At 43.2% G+C, this 20,281-nt stretch overlaps 1 protein-coding gene across 4 annotated transcripts in view; it reads right to left on the reverse strand.

Annotated features, from left to right (window-relative positions):
• Positions 1 to 20,281, reverse strand: part of LOC111864098 (Down syndrome cell adhesion molecule-like protein Dscam2) — a 368,724-nt gene that overhangs the window by 64,182 nt on the left and 284,261 nt on the right. The window lies entirely within an intron of this gene.

Genomic DNA, 20,281 nt, shown 5'->3' on the forward strand with positions numbered 1-20,281 from the left:
TCAGGATGGGTGCGAGTAAGTGAGAATTACGGTTGTCTCATCCATCATTTCTCTTTATTTCAGTGATCACTTTCCTTCCAACATCCTCATGCAGTCTAACCACGTAATTATACACATCCCTCACCTGAAGATAGAGGCAGCATGTTACAAACGCTAGTATCCACCTAACAGGCTACAGGATACAGGATACAACAACAGAGACTACTCCACAATCTGAATGTTTTAATATTCTCAACCCACATTTCATCCTGTCTAAAACGGAACTCCATTCTCCTGCGAGGTCACATGTTTGTAACTCATCACTTTAGGGGAGTTCCAAACTTGGTGCGTCCTGTACACAAAGAGAGGGTACCCACGTAACGCCGTAATATGTTGACATCGAGCTGAATAGCAAGTAAGTTACTAACAAGATCAAACACTTTCTCTTCTGAAAGCGTGAAAACTATTATTAAATTATTAAAAGTGAAGGTAACTGTGTTACGTACGCATAGATGACGTGGTAAACCGAAGAGACGTGAGTTCAATACTAAGGCATTACCAGGAATTCTAAAGCCCAAAATTGGAACGTTTTAAAATATTTTGCATGCATAACTAACCAAAGGGTTGTGATTTATGACGTTAAAAAGTAATTTGGTATTTACGGTAATCTTTAGCTTTCAAGAGAAAGCAACTGCATCCTGAGCCGCGTGTGTACAGTTGCCGTATGTCAACACTAGCCTTTCGAAGAGGGTCCATATTTATCATATAATTGAAACTACACCCTGGGCGTAATGCACACAAACAAGAAAGAAAGAAAAATGTGTTTACCTAGCAACAGCAAAAGATAATTATGATTTTCCCCATAAACCCAGCAGCGAACCCAACTTTGGGTTCTTACTTATGGAGCTGAGCCCTTCTTGAGGAGGAGCCAAATCTGCAGCTACTCAAGAATTTCCCAGCATTTTATGGAACCCGAAGGTTCATTACCGTGTTCACAAGAGCCCTCCACTGGTTCCTATCCTGAGCCAAATCCATCCAATCCATACCGTCCCATCCTATCTCTCTAAGATCCATTTTAATATTGTCCACCCACCTACGCCTTGGCCCCTTTAACATAAGAAAAATTTGCTCCGTCTGCACTGGGTATGCGGTTGAGAGCGCCCCGAAGACAGTATTTGTAGCTAAGAGAAGGACATTTGCCCCTCCCGAGATTCAAACCCCCTTCATGCAGGTTTCGGCCAAGTCACTGTTCTGACTTAGCTCCCAGAAGGTCTCAAGTAATACAAAGCGTACCCGTTGAAATTTACGGTACAAAACTAAGAATGCGTGTTCTGTATTCAAAACCATGTTATAGCAAGTGTCGCGTAACTTCGAACGAGGCCAAGAGTAACCTTCAATGCACACAACTGGCCGCCTGTCGCTTTTCACACCCCCGAACCCACCCCCTTGTCTGAAATTTTTCTTCTGCGCATTCAAGGTTACTCTTGGCCTTGTTCAAAGTTACGTGACACTTGCTATACCATGGAAGTTATGTCACAGGCAAATGCACTCGTTAAATGAGAGGGTAACTCGGAGTTTATGTGCTGGAAACCTCGATGATAAAACTAATATGGCGGATGACACACGTTAAAATAATCATTCCGTGACAGTTCTCGACGGTTAACTACATAATTCTCGTGTTATATTCATCATGACAGATAACAGCAGATTGGTTCATGTGTTAACGCTTCTGAAATGTGTTCAGGATGTGTCAGATTCGGTTCCCATTCGGGATAAAAGTTATCCTGACTGAGGCATTCTTTTATATCCCTCTCTTCGGTAGTTGAAACCCGAAATTTTACCCCGAATTAGGTCAGGAAGGTTTTCTCTCCCATTCTTCCAAATTCATTAAGCAATCTCACCATTCGCTGGTCACACTCTGACCTAATGATGGAGACGGTGAGCAGACCACAAATACAAATGCAATAAAGTGACAGATCCGCTTTCACAGATGACAGCAATAAATTATGATGAAGCCACATTCATTCATGACCTTGACCGAATGGAGCTCGTGGTTGCAAGGATCGTCATCACAACGGACAAAGGAACGCAGACACCAGTCAAACCGATATATATATATATATACATCAAGGGCGACAGCGGCAGTGAACTGTCCCCCATCGTGATATATATATCATACAGGATATGAATTTGAAATTGAAATAAAGACTACGATTTCACTTGTTCATTCCTGATTTTTCTAATTCTTCGTGGTCATTCTTCTGACCACAATATACCTAAGCCATTTCTGTGAAACATGGGCGGGGCATGTAGCACGAATGGGTGAGAAGAGAAATGCATTAGGATATTGGTGGGAAAGTCGGAAGGGAGGAGACAACTGGGAGGACCAAGGCGTAAGTGGGCGAAAAATATTAAAATGGATCTTAGAGAGATAGGATGGGATGGATTGGATTGATCTGGCTCAGGATAGGGTCAAGTGGAGGGCTCTTGTGAAAACGGTAATGAACCTTCGGGTGTCATAAAATGTTATGAAGTTTTTGAGTACTTGCAGAATTGGCGGCTCCTCAAGAAGGGCTCAGCTCCATGAGTAAGTGAGAGAATAGAAAACCAAACATATATTTTGTAAAATAGAAAGCTATCTTCTTTGTCAATTCCGGCTGCATAAAAAGAGCTCTGGATATAAGAATTACACATAAAATTTTGGTAAGAAAACGTTAAGATACAGCATGTGTGAAACCGGGAAATAGATTTGAGGATTCGATTCACTTAGATTTACGGGAAACAGATTATGAGGATGTGAACTGGGCTCCACTGTTCAGAAGAGAGATCTTGTTTGCTAGAAGAGAAAATTCCTGCAAAACTGAATATCTACTCACTTTCTCAAGAGAGGACTCTGTAGCAGAGAGTAGGCACACCACACACTAATCACAGAGATAAAAGTTTTTTACTACGATATGTACATATAATTCCTCATACCGCCCAAATTTTAATTTTCGTGTGCTTTAATACAGGCGGCGCCCACAGCTCAAGCGGTTAGTCGCTGGCTTCCCACCGCGGTGGTCCGGGTTCGATCTCGGGTCTGGTCAAGTGGGATTTGTGGTGGGGGCAGGTTTTCTCCGAGTTCGGTTTCCCCTGCCAATCTTCATTCCAGCAACTGCTCCACAATCACCCTCACCTATCATCTGGGGCTGGTACAATAGGCCAGAGTGGCCGCAGTACAAGGGACTTAGTCCCACCCCACTAGCAATAAAAAAAAAATGCTGTAATGTAACACACATGTAGGGGGCAAATTATGTTGCATATGGCTGGCACACGAGTCATGGAATTTATGTTATCGTTAAAGCGGTTTCATTATTTTTTCGTAGAGAAAAAGGGTGAGAGCTTGTACACTCGAGGCACATTCAAGTTAATGCAGGAAATGAGCAGAACAGAGACTGTTAAATTTACTTGAGCCATACTCTCTTACTAAACATGCCTGAAATCACTACTGAGCAAAGCAGATATTTCAACAAAAGCTTTCTTATTGTGACATGTCAAAGCATTGCCAGGCAACAGCTCGATAAACATAAGCATAAACGACACGAGCACGCAACAATAGGACGAATGTTTACAGCTTGTTGCTAGATAAGAGTCATGTCTAAGGGACCCAACTGAATAGGTGTTTTCCTTCACCTGAGGACGGAAACAGATCCAGTTTCCGAAACGTCGTGTTTTTATTTGTTATCTTAAAAACCAGGACGATGGATAAAGTCCAAAAACCCAACATATCAGTGTGTTATACTCCATCCTCAGAATCCTATAGTAACTAAGAGTCATGTCGCCAATGAACTGGTGAGATGACTCTCATGTGACTTGTTTTCTGTGTGGACTGCGCTACGCAACAATAGAACTGTGTTTTCTGTGCGTGGTCCGTGCTGAAAGAATATGAGAGAACACGGGAATGAGAATTGACTTCACTTGAGTACCGAAGTTCCAAGGGAACAGCAGTGTGGCCAGAAGAAGAATTAGAGGACTTAGTGTGTGACGTTACATGTGATATAATTACAGTAATCTTGAGAATGTAAGAACTAATTGTAGTTACAACTTGTGAAGATCCAGTAACTCAATTCACCAATCCAAACCCGCGTCTTTGTATTCAAACAGGTGACAAAATTTTTGCCTCATGCAATTTCAGTGTTGATAAAATAAACTTTCGTTGCATAACCATTATAATTACTTTACAATCGAAATAAATAATTTGATTTAAATTCAGATGTTGATGTTGTTCCAAGTTTCATACAGATGCTTTATAAGGTGCTGATGCAACCCTCAGACCATAAATCCATAAGAACTCCACCATCACGATCCTTCTAACGTATTTCTCTCGATGACAACAATTTTGAACAGTAGTACAGGTTCATCTCGTCCTACTGTCTATAGAATTCATAATTTCGAATTATTTCTGAATAAGAACAAGAGAGAAACCCTAATCTTTCAAGGTGGATGATGAATGTAGGGCCATTAAGTATGTAAGAATAAATCAAACATAAATGTTTAATAGCACATATAAAATATACCAGGAGATATTCCTACATGCTTATACCCACTTTACAGCTTGTTGGGTCCTGAAGCAGGAAGTTATCATGAAGACGAAGCATAGAAGAAACATAGAGGAAAATTAACAATTCAGTAAGCCATGAGATCTCTTCAATACGATAAAAATTAAGAATTTTTACGAAAGATGCTATCATGTGCCAACTTTAGCGGATAGAGGGTGTCACGTGGTCAGCGCAACGGATCCCCACGACCGTTAATCTCGGTTTTCTAGACCGGAGCCGCTATTTCCTTGAAATAGCTCCTCATTTATCCTCAGGCTGAGTGGACCCCGTTTCAGACCCACTATTTCTCATATCTGGTAGCGCAGGGAATCGAACCCGGGGCCTCTGGATCTGTAGCCAGGAACTCTGATCACTAGACCATAGAGGCGATCCTAACTTCGCCGACAAGCGGCAGTCGCTCGGTCGGTATAGTTCGCTTGCGGACTACAGGAGACGGAGTTTCTTTTTGTTTAATGCTATCATATTTGTCACTTAAGCTTTCAGGTAGGTAGTAACAGCGAAAGCCGGTCACAGTGGCTGAGCGGTGTAAGGCATGAACTGTCTTCGCCTGCTCAAACGCTGAGATTTTGGGTTCGAATCCCACTTGAGGCTTGGATGTTTGTGTGCGTTTATGCTGTATTTGTGCTGTCCTGTGTGCAGGTAGAGACCTTGCGACTAGCTGATCCCCCGTCCGTGGGATCTTACTGACTACATAAGAGGTCAAGAAAATGGAAAAGCGACCAAGTGCCAAATAGATAGTACCCGCGAAAAGTGGACGTTGTAGAATAATTATTTTCACCGAAATGTGTACCTTTTGAACAAGAGACTGTGTTACAGTTCCAGCAAATGCTAACAGCCATGCCCCCTTTGTGTGTGACAAAAAGAGATACTGACAAATGACAAAAGCAACCAGTATGTACATACGCACTCTACAAAAATGATTGATACAACTTTTCAATAGCAGCTTGCATGGGATATGTTGTTACCGCCCTCACTGGGAGGAGGTGGCTTGTTGTCAGGGACTGCAAATGACTCGTGGAAGCGGGGTAGAGAGGAAATTGGGACATGGGGTTGAAAGGAGGGCTAGCATAAGCATGACCAAACCTAGTTCCATTATGATGTCACGGACAGAAGGACCGAGAGCTTGCGGTGAAAGCTGAGAGCCCGCGTCTGGCCTAACGAACGCAATGACAGAGTCCAGCCTCACTGCGGCCATCTTAGTTCTACAATGACGAGGACATGCAAATTTCTTCCGTTCGGAAATCATCATCAAATCTCGGAATTCAATTAAGTCATTACGTTGAACCGTTTCTCTCTCTCACGATCCGCGTGGTCCAGTAAAAGGGCGCCTAAGCGATGGGTCTGTGGTCTTCCATTCATCCAGTGGATACTTAGAAACCAATAATTTGTGTACGTATAAAGTTTTTCTTGAAAGCAAAAACAAATAAATTAAAAAGACAATTAAGAACGAAAAGAAAAACCCCAATATTTGGAGTCGGATTTGTTGCACAAAATTCCCGAAATTTAGAATTTGTGTAGATCAAGACAATCTCACTTCTGACCAATGTACCACAGAGACGGAATTACAGGTTTTAGGACTAGAGATTTGGTTATAACAAAGAAATATATGTGACGAAGTCCTGTGTAAGGCAGTCTGTAAAATACGAGATGCTGAGAAACTCGCAGACGAAAATAAAGCTGATTATGGATCGTTACGAAAGCAAGGACGGTTTTATTGTCCTGCTTCGATCCAGAAGGCAAACGGCAAAACATAAAATGAAAACACCCAGTTCCACTGAAACAGTAAGAACACATTGCGCAGGATCGTACAGAGCACCATTGCCGACAAAAATGCTGCCTACTGGCCGTTCAGAAATGAAAACTGGCGTCTCTGAAGAGAGCACAATCGTTAAGAATGTTATACACAGACATTCTGGGTTATATCAGATACAAGCAGTGTGTATCAGTGAGATATACTGCCTTAGCCTAGAAACAATCCCAACTTCAATGCATCTGGATTACCATTTATATCGGTCCTTAAAGCAGTACATATTGTAACGTCTATAACTAAGCAACGCGCGATAAACACCTCGCGTAAGCACACTCCACAATATTACGAATGTTAATAGCTCTTTGCTAGGCCAACAGTCAGAACGCCAATGGACTGGCAAGATAGCTATCACGTGACTGTATTTTCTACATTGTCCGCGCCACGAATGTTACTATTCAATGGTTCAGTAAACACATTTCAACAGTTGAGGCTGTGCTTTTTGAGTGGTCGGTGGGGAGGCTATGTATCGAGAGTTACAGACATAGCAGGTTTCGGAAGATACCCGTGTCGAGGCGGGGTTGAATACCTCCACCGTGACCCTGCGAGTCGTAGGAGGCGACAAAAACGGAAGTCTCAAATCTGAGACAGTAAAATATGTTCGCAAGTTCCAAAGGGACTCGGGCCCGAGAAAGAACCAGCAGCATATACAAGAGACAGACCAGTCCTCTCGTCAGAGAGGGAGCCCCAGAAAAACAAGACCGTAAATGTCAAACAGTAATAAATATCTGGTCGTGAGTCCCAGATGGGGCTCGACACCAAGACTTACTGAGTGACTAGCCGTCAGTCGCAATGTGACTTTGACTTTGACTAACAGGTTTCAGTTTTCAGGTGATAGTGTCAGAGTTCTGATTTCTGAGTTGTAGAATATAGCGACGGAAATTTCGTCGTGTGAGGACTTGGTGCGCGATAAGAAGACTGTATTCATGTGTAAATATTTGGAGTGGTTTGAAGTGCTTGTTTCTGTGATTTAATTGCATGACCAGGAGAGGACTTGTGTAACGGTGAATTATGATGTGTGGTTACAGCGATGGGGCTCAAATTAAATGTAATAAAGAGAGATTGTAACCCAAAGTGCTAAAAAATCCCATCATCCGAACAAGAACCCGTCATTCTCGTCACGCGTACCACCTTACACGTGACAATATGAAGCAGACGAAGCATTAGTATGTAGAAGGCGCATTACTGACTTTGATAAGGTAACGGTTTATACGAGCGCACTTAGACTGAACAGGAATATTACTATTCACAGCAAGAGAATACTGCACAAAATATTTTACATAAGATATTTTGTTATTGCTAGTGGGGTGGGACTAAGTCCCTTGTACTGCGGCCACTTCTGGCCTATTGTACCAGCCCCAGATGATAGGTGAGGGTGATTGTGGAGCAATTGGTGGAATGAAGATTGGCAGGGGAAACCGAAATACTCGGAGAAAACCTGCCACAGCGCCACTTTTTCCACCACAAATCCCACTTGATCAGACCCGCTTGTCGGCGAAGTTAGTGCCAACTTTTGCGGATAGAGGGTGTCGCGTGGTCAGTGCAACGAATCCCCACGGCCGTTAATATCGGTTTTATAGACACAAAATATAAATATCCCGAAGTGAAACGCTCATCTAAAAATATTTCTTATATTTCTGCATTCGGGTGAATAGGATACGAAATAAACCTTTCTTTGTTAGGTCCGTAGGCGGAGAGACAAGGCCGATCTGAACAGAAGAAAGTCTAGTACCGCAAATAGCATTAGTTAAGAGGGGACACTGGAATAACCACATGAACATAAAGCAGAAGGCATAGAAACAAAACAAATTTTGTTACCGGTAGTGCGCAGCGCTGAAGCACGGAAGCTAAGCTGACATGAGAAAGTTGGCGTAGTGTATGAATTTTTTACGTTGCATATCCTGTCACCGCTGTAGGTAATGCCTGCGCTTTTCTCACAATGAGATCCGCTCCTATCGCAGTATCTCTCCTCACTTCACAAGGAAATGAAAACTAATGGAATCGCGTCCATATGTGTTACGTTAGCTCATCAAAATGTTATGTTTAAAGTATGTACTACAGGAAATTTCCTGCCAAGATATATTGCTATGCTGTTCAACAGTAGTTCGTTCCCTCCAGTGGTTTTACAAACAGCTGAGGCGCTGGTGTCCTTTATACGAAGAAATTCACAATTATTTATAATGATTTCATTAATTCTCTTTGCTTTTGATCTGTATTTTGTTTAGCAGTCAGTAAATAAAAGTTATTCAAATTTTACTTTAGATATCACTCATGAACCGCCTCTGTGGTCTAATGGTCAGGGTTCCTGGCTACAGATCAAGAGGTCCGGGTTCGATTCCCGGCGCTACCAGATGTTTCTAACATGCAGTGTTTCTGGAACTGGGTCCACTCAACTTCGTGAGGATAACTGAGGAAATAGCGGCTGCGGTCTATAAAACCGAGATTAACAGCCGTGGGGATTCGTTGCGCTGACCACGCCACACCCTCTATTCGCTAAAGCTGGCACTAACTTCGCTGACAAGCGGTGGTCACTCGGTCGGTATAGTTCGCTTGCAGACTACAGGCCACGGACTATCGTGCCCTCTCCCAGGCACATTTTTACTCGCAGAATCCAACGTCTGACTATTGACTTCGGTAAAAGTTCAGAGGGTTGGAGTCATAAGTACCTGTTGGCGCCTTTCTTCTCCCCACGTAATATTTCCTCATTATTTTCCATGCCCCCTGTTCCACACTCCACTTCCTTGACGCTTGGGATTCATCCGTTTCTCTGAGGACTCTTGTGTGAAAAAGGAATTTGGCTGTCGCAATTATAAACCAAGTAATATCATATTACAGAATATGTCAGCTGAAATTAAGTTGCTGGAAATATCCAAGTTTGCTAACTCGCTTACACGTTAAAATTACTTCCACTCTAAACGGGCAACTTCCACTGTAAACGGGCAGAGAAATTAAAATATTTGCTCATTATTCGTAGGCTGTTTGAGAGACGTTAAAAATACGAAGCTTGCATCAGACTGTTTGAAGTCCCGTAGTCCTCCCCGTTTTACAAAGGATAATGCACAGAAAGTAACTAAAACCGGTAACCACGGCCAGATCCCTTTATGTTTCACACGGTAACTACGAGAATGAAAGTTAACAGCAGAGCGGACGGCGCATCAAGATTTACATGGTTTGTAGGGGCAAGGATGCATAAATCTCGATGTACCATAGGATGATTTTTACAAGTCCGTCTTTGAGTACCTAAGATTAATGACTCTGGTATTGTTTCGACATCACAACTTATGGCGGTCCCAGTGCTGGTGTATTAGCAGTATCACCCAGATATGATATGTTGCGAAATGCTCTGACGTGATGTTCATATCAAATTCTATGAATATCGGCCAATTAATATACATTTTGCCGAAGTAAGGGAAGGTCAGACGGTCGGACAGAACCGTACTGCTAATAATGACATTAACTGCAACAGTCAATCAGCCTACAACAGACCTGATTCAAAGTCAAGGTAAATATTCACTACTCATTCATGGAGCTGAGCCCTTCTTGAGGAGCTGCCAATTGTGCAGGTACTCGAGAACATCCCAGCATTTTATGGAACCCAAAGGTTCATTACCGTGTTCACAAGAGCCCTCTACTGGTCCCTATCCTGAGCTAGATGAATCCACTCCACACCATCCTCTCCTATCTCTCTAAGATCTAAGATCATCTAAGGGATGAAGTGACAGGAGGTTGGAGAAAACTGCATAATGAGGAGCTTCATAACTTGTACTCTTCTCCAAGCATAATTAGAACGATCAAGTCAAGGGGGATGAAGTGGGCACGGCATGTAGCACGAATGGGGGAGAAGAGGAATGCATATAGGATATTGGTGGGAAAGCNAAGGGCATGTAGCACGGGTAGGGGAGAATGCATATAGGATGGATATTGGTGGGAAAGCCAGAAGGAAAGAGACCACTGGGAAGACAGAGGCGTAGTTGGGTGGACAATATTCAAATGGATCTTGGATAGATAGGTTGGGATGGAATAGATTGGATTGATCTGGCTGAGTATAGGGACCAGCGGAAGGCTCTTGTGAACACGGTAATGATCCTTCAGATTCCATAAATGCTGAGAAATTCTTGAGTAGCTGCAAAATTGGCGGCTCCTCAAGAAGGGTTCAGCTCCATAAGTAAGTATTATCCCAGTTCTTCGAATATTACCATTCACATCCCAAAACTGGCATTAATAAATCTCAACACATCTGGCAACAATGTAGGGGAACCCCCTCTTTGTACTGCTTGTCTGCTTTGTGCCGGGGGCCATGCGTGCTACACTGGGTGTGCAATTCTGCTACTGACCTGGCAGCAAAATCATTATTAACGAACCGCTACGCTCGAATATCGATGGAGCTTCCTCTTGTCAGACAAATTTCACTGATGAGAGAGTGGATTACGGTAGCTTTCCACTTTCCGGATTGGCGCTCGAGAAATTGGTTTTCGTCGAACTCTATATATGACTAATAAAATAAAGTTGTCATGTACTAAATAAATACCCGAATAAAACCGAATGCCCAAAACTGGCATTAATAAATCTCAACACATCTGGCAACAATGTAGGGGAACCCCCTCTTTGTACTGCTTGTCTGCTTTGTGCCGGGGGCCATGCGTGCTACACTGGGTGTGCAATTCTGCTACTGACCTGGCAGCAAAATCATTATTAACGAACCGCTACGCTCGAATATCGATGGAGCTTCCTCTTGTCAGACAAATTTCACTGATGAGAGAGTGGATTACGGTAGCTTTCCACTTTCCGGATTGGCGCTCGAGAAATTGGTTTTCGTCGAACTCTATATATGACTAATAAAATAAAATTGTCATGTACTAAATAAATACCCGAATAAAACCGTTTTACTCAATTAGCTGTTCTTTGCTATTTCTTCAATTATAAGCAATTGCTTCTTATAGGTTGAGAATATGATCTGTGTCGAAGAAATATTTCCCATCATCACCATCACCATCATCATCTTCTTCTTCTTCAGCTTTAAGGCTTAGGTCCTCTGATCTTTCCCAGTTCGGAATTAATTTCTGAAGTAAAGAAATTTCAGGTATTTCTTGATATATCCGGCATGAATCCTTCAATGAGATACCGACACTTCTCAGAGCCAGTTCGTACACAAAACAACAAAAGCACAGAAAACACGGAGGACATATCCGTACAACGAATGGGATTCGAATGAGCGATCCCTGTGACTGAGTGACTTAACAGCGAACAATACAATGTGATACTCAAAATAATCTAATTAATAACCTCCTGAAATCTGACAAATATTTCGTGGCACACCCTGTATAAATAATGTGTGTCGATTCGATGAGACTGAAGCGACGTTAGTGACGGTGTAAACTGAATTACAAACGGACAGGACATGTTGAAAGAAATGACATGGAAGTGAACCTGGGACAAAAAGGGTTAGCAGGTACCGCCGTTTCTTTTCGAAGCGGAAAATGTTGACAGTTTGTGGCAGCTGAATAGCAATGTATGCACATTGCAGTGCTTCATGGGTACCGGTGGCTATACATTCTACTCTCCTCTCATTAACGTTTGGTGATGGAGATCATATTTCTTCCATTAAAGTTCACTCATATTGTATTCAACAGTAACAGTTTTTGCTCATAACCTTCAATTATTACTCACGGAAGAGGAGTTTGCTGGCGGTTACTGATGTAACTTGTTCTCTTTCACTTGGTATGCAGCTGCCCTTTACAAAATTAATCCTTTAGAGTACTCTATGCATGTCTAGGAGCATATATTAAAGTGCCCAGAATTCTGAGCGCAGTGCTTATGTATTTTGAATGCTTCTCAGAATAAACAGCAATAACCGGTTCAGGTATCTCACGGAACCGAAATTTATGCTCACCTTCTCCCTCTGAAAGAGAGATACGCGTAGAGACCGAGAGTTTAAGGCTCCCAGAGCCATCAGACCATAAAATAAGGCCACTAGTCCCGTGGGACTGGGAACCAAGTATCACCATGCTGACGAGGACCAGCTGCACTTTAACCGACCGACTCACAACTACACAGCTGCTACGTAACGAGAGGCAGTGTGTGAGGCCCATACACGGGGACAGGAACTGACAGGCAGGCCATGTGTATAATTACCAGGCCTCACCAGATTTAAGTAACTCAAGGGCTGACTCATAAAATTTACTCTCCATGTCGCCCTTGCTAGAACCGGGTCCTCGAACGTGGCCGGCAACGCAACTTGTCGCTAGTCCAACGGCGCTTGCCCCGGACCTGTCCCTGTCATCACAACACTCGTAATTAATCTAACCCTAGGGTCTATTGTGTGGATTGGCCCATGAGGGCAGTTGGAATACTGAGATCAACACCAGGGACCGTACTCAGCGCCTTGTATCGCCCGGTCAGGGTTCTCACCCCTCACAGCTCATTTTGACTGGCCCATCGGTTCCTACTAAGGGTGCAGCCTCCCCGTTTCTTTATGTTTGCAGATACTGTTGTCAACTTGTGATTCTCAGGCCAATGAGATTTTGCACTTAGTCGCATAGGTCATCGCACAGGGTTACTTTACCAACAGCCTCTCCTGCGTCATCTCACACCCTGCTGAAACTTTAATATCGAAGTTGCGTTATCCCTCTACAGACTCAGTAAAGTTCACCTACTCAAATGATCAGTCAAGGAGGATGAGATGAGCAGGGAATGTAGCACGAATGATGGAGAAGAGAAATGCATACAGGATATTGCTAGGAAAGCCAAAAGGAAAGAGAAAACTAGGAAGATTAAGATGTAAGTGGGTGAAGAATATTAAAATGGATCTTAGAGAGATAGGATAGGATGGATTGGTTTGATTTGGCTTAAGATAGGAACCAGTGGAGGGTTCTTGTGAACATGGTAATGAACCTTCAGATTCCATAAAATGCTGGGAAGTCCTTGAGTAGCTGCACAACTGGCGGCTTCTCAAGAAGGGCTCAGCTCCGTCAGTGAGTGAGTCTCTTCTGAGACTGATGTGACATGGCGAGACCAATGTGAATAAGAAGAGACATGACATGAAGTAGTCATGACATGTTTAGACGTCAATTTTCTAGGAGGGATTAAGTAAAATCACGAAGTCCCTGCGGAGAGGCGAACTGACCGGAAACAGAAACAGACACACACAAAATGCGACTTCTTCCTGATGTGCTAACAGCTAAGAGGATACAGGTTACGTAACAGAAACATTTTGCAATTAGAGGTGCATACATACTGCGAAATAACAACTCAGGGATGAGGGGTGGAGGGCAGACAGGGGGTGATTTTTGGTCTGTACAGAGACAAGCCTAAACATCAAATAGGGAGCCAAGGAAAAGCCTATAAGGTGCCGGTTTCGTCAGAGGTTCGATCTTGACATGCCTAACTGCCGGACACGAAAATGTCGACTAGAACACGAAATTAAATGACGGTAAAATTAAGACAGCAGCACCAAATTTTTGTTTTTGTTCTCTTCTTCTAATAATGAGGCGCCATTTTGCATTTTGAGAGTTGTATGGCGGTAAGTATTAAGATTGCGGTTTTCTGCAAAATGGCACCGTTTAGTTCGGTAAATGAATACCATTCGTTGGAAGGAACGTGCTGCCTTCATCTTCCTGAAGATAGAAGCGGCAGGTCTTAACGAAACGCTAGTCATATGTCTATCAATCTACACGGCGTTGCATCCAATAAGACCGTAATCATAACAAAATATAATTGTTACACTGAATTCTGCACACAAAAGAACATCAAAGTTTTCAACCTGGTTCGATGGTATAATTTCAGTTGAATCCCAAAATCGTTAACGTAGAAGCGAAACACTGCAATTGAATCCAAGACAGGGCAGGGCCATCGAACTGTTAGGTAACTTGGAGTAAGAACCAATGACCTAAATGAACCAACACTGCTAGGATTTCCTTTTTACAAACCCAGACTTCTGAAGTTAGAAAGAGATAGCAGATAACCTAACCACAGCCCCGCCTTCTGGAAGCAAACCTTCCCCCCTCGCAGGAGAACTATTTATCATGCCCCTAATTCCCACTTCTGGGCAGAAAGGGAACTACGCTAATTTTTAACAGAAAAAAAAGGAAGAAAAACTTTCTGAGCTCACGAAACCAGTCTGTTCAAAATTTAGTAAGAGAGATCAGGTTCACTTCTTAATCGTGACTGACAAAAATAAGACAAAATGCTTTTCTGGTGATATACTTTTGTATTGCCAGAACATTAGTTTTTTTCCCCCCCTTGGCACTACAGCCCCAGTGGGCCTAGGCCTACCTCCATGAAACTCTCCGTTTAATTTCGGTTTTACTAGATCTTGGACATACGGTAGGATTCCTTAGGCGGGTGATCAGCTCGTCGCAAGGCCTCTACCTGTACACAAACACAGAAAAACGCANGATCGATCTGGCTCAGAGTAGGATCCAGAGGAAGGCTCTTGTGAATACGGTAATGAACCTTCGGGTGTAATAAAATGCTGGGAAGTTCTTGAGTATGTACACAAATTTCAGCTTCTGAAGAGGGTCTCAGCTCCATAAAATTAGTTTTTTCCCCTTGGCACTACAGCCCCAGTGGGCCTAGGCCTCCATGAAACTCTCCGTTTCATTTCGGTTTTACTAGATCTTGGACATACGGTAGGATTCCTTGGGCGGGTGATCAGCTCGTCGCAAGGCCTCTACCTGTACACAAACACAGAAAAACGCAAACAAATATCCATACCTTGAGTGGGATTCGAACCCACGATCCCGGCTTCCGAGCGAGCGAAAACAGTGCATGCCTTAGACCGCTCGGCTACCGTGACGGGCGAACAACATTAGTATCTGAAATTAATTCGACATGTAACGCTTCCGTAAACCGGATTTTCCGAGAAACATATTGAAATATACATTCATATAAATTATGCAACTTGTGATACATATTTTTTTTTCTTGAATTGTCTCCAGTGGCATTACCAAACGCAGCAAATATCAAAATAGTAAACAATATAATCATGATGCATATCTGGACACTCTCCGTCTTCATGTAAAAACTGTTCAGTTGGATCCAACCGATAGAGCGGTCTGAACGCCGTGAAGAAGAAAAATTCTTGACCCTACCGGGACTCGAATTCCGACCCCTCGGTCGTCCAGCCCACAGCTAGTCTCTATACTGAATGAGCTAACCCGGCTCTGTACTCCTCTGTACACTGAGAAATAACGCAATGAGAGGGCAGTTGCCGTCTGGAAACGCATCTCCGTGCATTTGGCATGTGAGTCACGTGCTATATACAGCTGACGTAACGCGCGCAATGTGTCTGTGTGCTTGTGTGTAACGCACGTGAGGATACTTCATATGGGAACCAGAGTGAAGCTACTACGTCATAATTAGGATATTATTATATCCTGTTTTCAACAATTTTCCAGAATTCATACGCCGATATGAATTCAGATATCGGTACACTGGACTCTTCTTCCGTAAGGCTGAACTGCCCTGCAAACCGGTTTGTGGATTTGCAGCCATGAATGAAATGCACGAGACAGGGTACAGATTAAATTGCGTTACTTACTTACCCATGGAGCTGAGCCCTTCTTGAGGAGAAGCCAAATCTGCAGCTACTCAAGAATTTCCCAGCATTTTATGGAACCCGAAGGTTCATTACCGTGTTCACAAGAGCCCTCCCTCCACTGGTCCCTATCCTGAGCCAGATCTATCCAATCCATACCATCCCATCCTATCTCTCTTAAGATCCATTTTAATATTGTCCACCCACTTATTCCTTGGTCTTCCCAGTGGTCTCTTTCCTTCTGGCTTTCCCACCAATATCCTATATGCATTCCTCCTCTCCACCATTCGTGCCACATGACCTGCCCATCTCATCCTCCTTGACTTGATCATTCTAATTATACTTGGAGAAGAGTACAGGTTGTGAAGCTCCTCATTGTGCAGTTTTCTCCAACCTCCTGTCACTACATCCCTCTTTGGGCCAAATATTCTCTTCAGCACCCTCAGTCTGTGTTCCTCCCTTAATGTTAGAGACCTAGTTTCACACCCATACAGAACCACAGGCAAAACTATAGTTTTGTATATTCTAATGTTTATGTTTTTGGACAGCAGACGAGAAGACAAAAGGTTCTGTACTGAATGGTAGCAACCATTACCCGAGTTCAATCGCCTCTTAATTTCCTCCTGAATCAGGTTTTGATCTGTTATCGTCGTTCCCAAATATCTGAACTGTGCCACATTTTCAAAACATCTGTTTACATATTTTAAATTAAAACAAGAAGAGTTAATAATTTTCTTTTGCAAGATTGGACCGAAGAGGGATGAAGTAATGAGAAGTTGGAGAAACGCGCATAATGAATTCATTAATTATAATTATAATTATACTCTTCAAATATAATCGGAATGATAAGTCAAGGAGAATGAGATCGACAGGGCATGTAGCATGCATGGAGGAGAAGAGAAATGCATGTAAGATTTTGGTGGGTAAGCCAGAAGGAAATAGACCACTAGGAAATCATGGACATAGCTGGGAGGATAATATTAAAATTGATATTAAGGACGTAAAATCTGGTTATATGGACTGGATTGATCTGGCTCAGGATAGGGACCAGTGGAGGGCTCTTGTGAACACGGTAATGAACGTTCGGAGTCCATAAAATATGTGGAAATTGTTGAGTAGCTTAGCAACTGGCGGATTCTCAAGAAGAACTTGGCTCGATGGAGTTTAATTAGTTAGTTAAGATCCATTTTCGTGTTTCCCCGTTAGGATATTCCGTTAGAGCTCGAAATCCTGCTACAAAAAAAAACGCAAAGTTGTGTGGTCAGATTTATCCGTTTAAGACCTAAGAATATATAAAACTAATGAAAAGGACCAGCACTGACGAGGACCACCTCCGACGCTTGTCCAAACAACGGAGTCTGCACGATGCTTCGTAGGGAGCCATATATTTCGCATCACGACAATGCTGCATTTTTAATGGCGTCACTCTCTTGTTCCGCTGCCGAAATCAATGCTTTGAGAAAAACTACTACCTTCCTACTGGTCACGTGATGATCCAGGATGGTGTATGTGTCCAGTCATCCTTTACCACCCCCGTACACAGCAACTTCCCCTCAACGCACCCTCCAGATAATACATGGCGACCCAGTTCGTGTATACTGTACTGATCAATGCCCAATCCTTTTACACTTGTAATGGAGTTTCCATGTTTTGGCTGACGGCGTGGGATTAGGGCAGGAACCAGGGTTAGGGTGGCCGATGGTTCCACACTATAGCGTCTGGTAGCGTCGTGTTCTGTTGTGTCACAAGGGAGCTGCTCCTGTACCTTGCCTCTGAAACTCGTGCTTCAAGTCACAACAGCGCCAAGTAATGCAACCAGCATTGCATTTCTGCGCTGATAATACAGGGAAATGGATTAAGCCATAAACGTACTGCATATAATGGAAATAATTAACTGAATAGCTCCCCTGGGGACAGATCGTCTTACGGAGCTGGTAGTCGTTTTGTTACTCAAGTAAATCCTCGCCTTTTTGCGATCCTGAAGGTTCACTATTGTGTGCACACGAGCCCGCCATTTTACATTACTCTGCATATAACGAAATCCAGTCATCACCATAATAGCACAGCATTAATATCGTCTCATCCATAACTTGGTCTCCCAATCTGCCTCTTTTCTTCAGATCTGCAGGCTGAAATTCAATATGGACTTCTTCTAATTTTTTTAATTCGCTAGTGAAGGGGTGGAATCCAACTGGGTCCACTCGGCACGGCGGCCACTGATTGGCCTATTGTAGCCTGCCCCGGGCGATTATGATGATGGAGAATTTGGTGGAATGAAGATTGGCAGGAGAAACCGAAGTACTAGGAGAAAACCCGTCCCAGCGCCACTTTATCCACCACAAATCTCACTTGACCAGACCCGGGATCGGAACCAGGCAGCCGCGGTGGAAAGCCAGCGACTAACCGCTTGAGCTATGGCGGGTTCTTGGACTTCTTCTAAGTTCCATGTTTGTCCTTCGCTTCCTCATTAATTTAATTATCATAATAATGGTTTAGGAAGGACATAAATTGCTGAGCTCCTTAATATTTTTTAAGGACTGACTGAGTTCCCACGGGACTCACGACCATATTTTACAATCTGATGACCCTGGAGACCTTCAGATTTCCTAAACAATATATATAAATTCATTTCCTACCTCACAGGAAACGCGTTATGTCTCTGCTATAAAGTTCGACCAGTTAATGCTGTTCAGAGAGAGATAAAAATCTCTGTTTCCTGTGAGAACCATCAGAACGGATAAATTAATCTAAGTGGGCAGAATGTAGAGTTTTGTTACGTGAAAGCAAGTAGTACACATAGTAACCACTGGGCTTGGCCGCGTCATAGCGGTAGCGGGTTCAAGTCCCGATGAGGTCATTGGATTTTTTAAATTTACCTAATACTTCCAGCCGCACTACGGCCCTGGGGTCGACTCAACCTCTAACAGAAATGAGTACCAGGAATCTTCCTATGGGGTAAAAGGCGGCCGGCGCATAAGGCTGACAAACATGCTGCCATCTGTGAGCCGATTGCCTAGAAAATATTGGAGCCTTAACGTCTCACAACCCTATGGGCCCTCACGGCCTGTTACAGGGATAACTTTATTTTTTTTACTTTTACTGTAACTGACTTGGTACTGCGACTGGCTTAGCTCTTATCTGAACGGCCGCTTATATAGTGCATCGGTACCCTGCGAAATATTTATTGAAAATTCGTTTACGCGGAAACGTGTTTCGTACGAGTTGGTTTCCTAGAACTTTTAGCTTTCATTTTCGTATCACAGGAAGTGTGTTCCGTAGCAACGGGTCTACATGCCACAAAATTTGCAAGAACTGACAAAATAAATGGTCTTTTTAAGCTCAGTCTTGTGGCTGTGTGCATCAAATATTACCTACAATAATGAGCTTATATGGATGGCTAGTCCGTGGGTTTGGGAGCGGCTGGGTACAGGTTTGTATGGAGCCATACCCTCAATAAAATGAAATACAAGGAAAGGTGAGATAACTGAGGTGTTGTAGTTCCTCACCCAGTAACTGTGAGCCTCCATCTGCAAGAATCTGTATGTATGTAGCCCTGACTATTATATGCTCGCCTTGATAAGCAGTAACATGGAGATTTACTGCAAAATACCTGGGCGTTCTGCGTTGCTATGAAATGCAATATCTAGCTAGCTTATGAATATTAATGCTGCATTGATATAAATCAAGTCAACGGCAATGCAATGTATTTCACACATGGGTCAGTAGAAGCCATTAATCTGCTGTTGCCTCCCAACGTCATTACAAATATTGGATTAAGCCTGGGACTGTCAAAGGCTGTAACATTAGCGATTAGGAGAGTTTCCCTTGTCTTTAGAATCAAACAGAATATTTTTGACCTCTCAGTGACCAGCTTCTACGTCACTGTCTCTGATTTGCGATATATTTAATTTGGTAAAAGAAAGCATGGGGGCACGCGGTAGCTATGCTACAAGCCGGAAGGACGCGGGTTAAAGTCCCTATGAAGTCACTGGATTTTTTTTCACTTTACCTTATCCTTCCAGCCGCACTAGGCCCTGGGGTTTACTCAGCCTCTAACAGAAATGAGTACCAGGAATTAATTAAATAATTTTCCTGGGGAGTAAAGCGCGGCCGGCGCGTAAGGCTGATAACCTTACCGCCATCTTTGAGCCGATTGTCTAGATGTGGGAACCTTCACGGCTGGTCATGGTAGCCCAGCGGTCTAAGGCATGTACTGTCTTCGCTCGCTTGGAAACCGGGACCGTGGGTTCGGATCTGTTTCCTGTGAGGTACGAACTGAATTCTTATATATTATTCTTATACACTGCCGGTCACAGTAGCCGAGCGGTCTAAGGCATGTACTGTCTTCGCTCGCTTGGAAAC

Source organism: Cryptotermes secundus, unplaced genomic scaffold (assembly GCF_002891405.2).
Source record: "Cryptotermes secundus unplaced genomic scaffold, Csec_1.0 scaffold708, whole genome shotgun sequence".
NCBI lineage: Eukaryota > Metazoa > Arthropoda > Insecta > Blattodea > Kalotermitidae > Cryptotermes > Cryptotermes secundus.